This window comes from Marmota flaviventris, chromosome 6 (genome assembly GCF_047511675.1).
Source record: "Marmota flaviventris isolate mMarFla1 chromosome 6, mMarFla1.hap1, whole genome shotgun sequence".
NCBI classification, from domain to species: domain Eukaryota; kingdom Metazoa; phylum Chordata; class Mammalia; order Rodentia; family Sciuridae; genus Marmota; species Marmota flaviventris.
The window spans coordinates 154,368,913-154,374,912 of record NC_092503.1 but is presented as its reverse complement, the minus strand read 5'-3'; positions in this window follow the sequence as shown (position 1 = coordinate 154,374,912).

Here is a 6,000-nt window from a genome sequence, read left to right as displayed (position 1 = left end):
TTACACTCTGTTCTCATTGCTTCTTTTCGGTACATTTAGTGTGTATTGTCCCTAAAATGTACAACAGAAATTATAATATTTCACGGGAGTCTGCATTTCCAAGAGTCCCTGGGATTCCAATCTCCATTCCATTCATGAGAGAATTTTCTAAGCTTTTTCACACATAAAGGCTTATACAAAAATGTTTACCACAATATTGTTTATACTGAGATTGGGAGCAGATGCAATCTGGACAACTGGAGAGATATGATGTGAAGCATTCAATTAAGTGTTTATAAAGGAATTAAGACAACAGACTAGATGTACCATAACAACTCGAATGCATTTTCCAGAGATCAGTGAAGAAAGCCCAAGACAAAGATCAGACACACATCTCTAAGTTAATACCATCAAGGCAAATAAAAAGTATATACACATAACAAGAATACACATCTTGCAGTATCACATACAAATTCATATAAATTTATTTGAATGGTTGTTTATTGGGAAAGGAAACTAAAGGGAGTGAAGAAGTGAATTAAAGCATATAGATGATAGATAGATAGGTAGCTAGATAGATGATAGAAAAATGAGAGTATCTATGCACAGAACAGTAATGACAGTGCATTTTGAAATACAAAGAATGAGTAACCCTACCTCTGTACCTAAGGTCCATTCAGAAGAGGAAAGAAAATGAAAAGGAATTATGATTGTTTTTTTTAATTTCTCTTCCTGTGCCAGATATTTAGGATACCCATCCTAGTTTTATAACCTAAGCTGATTGACAGATTTTTATGAAAAGCTTATCAAACTATGCTGCAATTAAAATGGAAGCTTTAAGCTGAATGTGTACATTGCCCATTATAGATGTAAAGTCAGATTTTCACCATTTATACACATCCAAAAAATCAAATGAAAAGTGATTCGTGGGCTTTATAAACTTTCATCTAGGCCAAAGGTTAGTGAACTGTTTAAAAACAAAATTCAAATTAGCAGCTGTCTTTATAGCCCATGAGCTTAGAATATTATTTACATTTTTAAACAATTAAATATCAAAGAACTATGTGACTACACACTTACTATCCCTGATATTTACTTCTTGGCTAACAAAGCCCCAAATATTTATATATTTTAAATATTTATATAATCCTTTTAATGAAAAGATTGCTGACCCTGATCAAGATTCTAGAAAGATAAAATAATTATTGGATAGTCTTTCCTTTGCAAGACTTAATTTATAAGAAGTGGTCTTAGACATGATTTTAGAAACAACTTGGGGGCAGGGGGTGACACAAAAGGAATCTGTCACTGACCAGCGGTCCCTGCAGTAGAATGTGAAGAACCGTGTTGCTGGTTGAGTAAAAAGATGTTCACTAGATTAGACACAAGATTGTTTGCAGGAGGATGTAAGACAGGAAAGGAGCCCAATGATTATCGTGAATTATGAGGTCCAAAAGGGACATGGCAGAATCTCCCAGTCCACACATTTTCCTACACTGTGGTGCTGACAGCCCTCACAGAGACAGGTGGGTCTATTCCTTTCCTCCATCTGAGCAAGCTGGTGACCATGAAGGAAATGATGCAGGTGACTGCTGAGGCGAGGACACAAAAGGCAGTAGGTTTCTGCCTAATTGTCCTGGCTTGGTCGCTCTCAGAGTGCAGCCTCCATGCTGTGAGGAAGCCCAGGTCAGTGGGGAGGCCATGAGTGAGTTTTGCTGAACTTCCCCGGCTAAGGCCTGAAGACGCAAAGACGCACAGAAAACTCTAAACACCGTTCAGCACATCACTGAGACGTCTGTCCTGTGCAAATGGGCATTGGCCTACCTGGACACAGGGTGCCTGGGCAGCACCAGGTGTTGCTTGCAGTTGCTGGCCATTGCTGGCCATGGAGCTCCTTGGGCAGAGGGGAATGTGGAAGAATCAGGAAGCTCACAGACCCTGACATATCATTTATCAAAGCTGGTGAGAAAAAGCACCTGTTGTGGCATCATCTTATAGGGACAGTCCGGGGACTCCAGAAATGGAGCTGATGATGTAAGTACGACTGATTTTCCTTACACCGTGATTTAGGCATAAGTCTATATGGCTCATGAGCAGTGACATACAAGTTGTTGGGAAAAGTAAGCTTATTTCTTTACTCAAAATCTTGGAGGTTACGTTCACATAACCTTTTCTAAAAAGATACCACTTAATATACAAACTTGTACTAATTAGAACAAATAAAAAATTAAAAAATACTTTACAACATACACACACAAAAAAAGATAGAAACTTGTCATTGGGGTTTTAATGAAATGAACTGTGCTAAAGTGTGTCTATTGAAAGGGAGAAAATACAGAATAAAGTTTTGCACATTACCACACAGAACTTGGGGTTTTCTGTTTGGAATGATAAAGATCCTTAGGCTTGAAATAACATTGAAATAAACTATAAGAAAAGACATTTGAGTTTTTCTTTCTTTCTTTTTTTAATGAGGACAAGCCTGTGGCCTTTTCACAAAGCTGTTGGTCTTAACCTTGGAAATCTGGCTGCTTAGGGTAAAGGCCGAGAAAATGAACAGGAAAGCTCTAAAGGAGGGAAGCTATTATTAAATGCAAATATATTCATTAAGGAATTGGCCAAAGAGAAAGGTATATCCCACTTTTAATGAATTTTTTAAGCATACAAATATTCTGTAGGTGTGCATTTTAATTTAACCTTTGAAGAAATGATTATCATTGGAAATAGGCCTGAGTGGAAAGATACTATCTGGATCTGTTATTTTACATTCATTTTGTATAAAGTCTTTTAATTCTTCAGAAATTGTCTTATTTATGCCCTTACATCCTTGGCCATTCTGCAGAGTAACTTAAAGCTCCAACAGTATCATTTATGGGATTTTTATTTTGACTTAAATTGGTAGAAACACCTCACATGATGGAAATTCTATTTTTAAAGATACATCTAAAAGTTATAAACCGCTGATGAGGAATTAAAATACATTTTGCTTGTTGTGAATTTTTGTGAGATTGTTACAATGACTTCCACAACTCAGAACAGACCCACAAACAATCTAATGCTCCTCCTACCCCAACACAGTGAGAAAAGTGACTTGTATAGCTTTTAAAATTAAAATATTCAAGTGACATTGATAAAATCACCACATATGTGTGCATGATCACGAACAGAGAACTTAAAAAAAAGTTTTTACTCTGTTCATCATTGTTTGGGTCATCAATTAATTCAGGAAGTAAAAGTTGTTAGTGATTTCACTAATAATTGCTCAGTGCCTTCAAAGTGTAATGAATAATTTGACTGTTTTTAACTATCCATTTGATAACACGTAAGCAAACATTTTAAAGGTTTTGAACCAAAATAAGATGCAGATTGCCATATTTTGGGGTTTTACAGGTCCCATGTATTGGAGGATAAGCCCTCAGATTGGCACTCCTGGGAAGCACCAGAAATGTTATGAGGTAAGATGTAGTGAGAGATCCCAGGTCAATGGAGCCTGTCTTTGAAGGGCATGGTGGGAGTGGTCCCTATCTCTTCCTCTTTGGCTTCTCCAGGCCGTGAGTGATTTTGCTCCACCACATCTGTCCACCTTGATGTGCTGCCTCACCACAGGTCTCAAACCATAGGACCAGTCAATCATGGACTGAACCTCCAAAACCATAATTCAAAATAAACCTTTTCCCTACAAAATCACAACTATCTTATGTTAGACGAAGGTGCCAAAAACATACATTGGAGAAAACATAGCCTCTTCAACAAATGGTGCTGGGAAAACTAGAAATCCATATTAATTAAACCCCTATCTCTCACCATGCACAAAACTCAACTCAAAGTGGATCAAGGACTTAGGAATAAAACCAGAGAACCTGCGTCTAATGGAAGAAAAAGTAGGTCCTAATCACCATCATGTGGGATTAGGCCCCAACTTCTTTAATAAGACTCCTGTGGCACAAGAATTAAAATCGAGAATCAATAAATGAGATGGATTCAAACTAAAAAGTTTCTTCTCAGCTAGAGAAACAATCTGTGAGGTGAAAAGAGAGCCTACATCCTGGGAGCAAATCTTTATCCCTCACACATCTCTAGGGCATATAAAAAAAAACTCAAAAAGCTAACCACCGAAAAACCAAATAACCCAATCAATAAATGGGCCAAGGACCTGAACAGACACTTCTCAGAAGAGGATGTTCAATCAATCAATAAATATATGAAAGTGTTCATCATCTCTAGCAATTAGAGAAATGCAAATCAAAACTAAGATATCATCTCACTCCAGTCAGAATGGCAGCTATGCTGAAGACAAACAACAATAAGTGTTGGTGAGGATGTGGGGGAAAAGGTAAACTCCTACACTGCTGGTGGGACTGCAAAATGGTGTAGCCAATATGGAAAGCAGTATGGAGATTCCTTGGAAAACTTGGAATGGAACCACCATTTGACTCAGCTATCTCTCTCCTTGGTCTATATCCAAAGGACTTAAAAACAGCATACTACAGGGACACAGCCACATCAATGTTTATAGCAGCACAATTCACAATAGCTAAACTGTGGAACCAACCTAGATGCCCTTCAGTAGATGAGTGGATAAAACTAATGTAGCATATATACACAATGGAGTATTACTCAGCAATAAAAGAGAACAAAGTCATGGCATTTGCAGGTAAATGGATGGAGTGGGAGAAGACAATGCTAAATGAAGTTAGCCAATCCCAAAGAACAAATGCCGAATGTTTTCTCTGATATAAGGAGGCTGACTCATAGTGGGACAGGGAGAGGGAGCCTGGGAGGAATAGCTGAACTCTAGACAGGGCAAAGGGGTGGGAGGGGAAGGGAGGGGGCAGGGGGTTAGAAATGATGGTGAAGTGAGATGGACATCATTATCCAAAGTACATGTATGAAGACACAAATTGATGTGAATATACTTTGTATACAACCTAGGGATATGAAAAATCATGCTCTCTATGTGTAATATGAATTGTAATGCATTCCACTGTCATATATAAAAAATAATAAAAAATAAACCTTTTCACTTTTTAAGTTGATTATCTTAGGTTTTTGTTATAATGACAGAAAGCTCAGACAGAGACCTAGACAAACAAATGAAATGAGTACTTTTCTAAATTACTTGAAAGAGGAAAAAATCCTTCTGTCTTGAATTTGGAATTAAAATTCTGTTTATGTTGAATCATATAAATAGCTATTCCTTGTTAAAATTTCATTTACATAAGGTTTTTGATAGAGATCTTGCATACTTCAAAAAATCCTTAAATGACAAAACATATGTTCCTATTTACCTGATGTTACTTTAGTGAGGACGTCTTTCAGAAGCCCAAGAGGAAAGCATCCTCGTGATTTCATAGCTGTTCCCTAATCGTGGAGTCCGTGGTGGTTCTCACTCATTTCATGGATGTTATCTCTGCTTTCTGTGCGGCTGAAAGTAATGCTACCTCTTATCCTGCAGCTGTCCCCAGAAGCTGCGCCTCATGTGCATTCTGCTTCTTTCCCTACGAAACCCATGCCCTTTTCAGGAACAACGCCCTCCTTCTCATCTATTCAGGTGCCGTGTAAGGTACGGCTACCAAGTGGCCTGCAGGAGGGAACCTTCAAATGCCACGTCACCTATAATGGCAATAATAATCCTGCTTCTCTCAAGCGGCCGACAGATAACCTTTTATCTTTTTCTTAATCTACAAGGATTCTGTGACTTTCATTCCACTAATGATATAGAAGTGACAAGTGAAAAAGCTAAATGAAGATTTCATGACATACACCAAACTCGCATTAGCAAAGGAGTCCTCAGAAACCAGAATGGCAGACAAAGACCTGCCTGAAGAGGAAGAAAAAGTGAATAGCTCCTCATTCCCTACCTTCCAGACTCATTAGGAAATGCTCTAAAGGACGTTTTGTTCTTATGATGTGACTCAGAGTCACACAAACTCTCCGTGACAGTGGCAATGTTGCCTTACAGGCCCCACATTGTTTGAAACATCCCATCTCCCGCCTCTCTTTGGGAACCCAATCACCTCG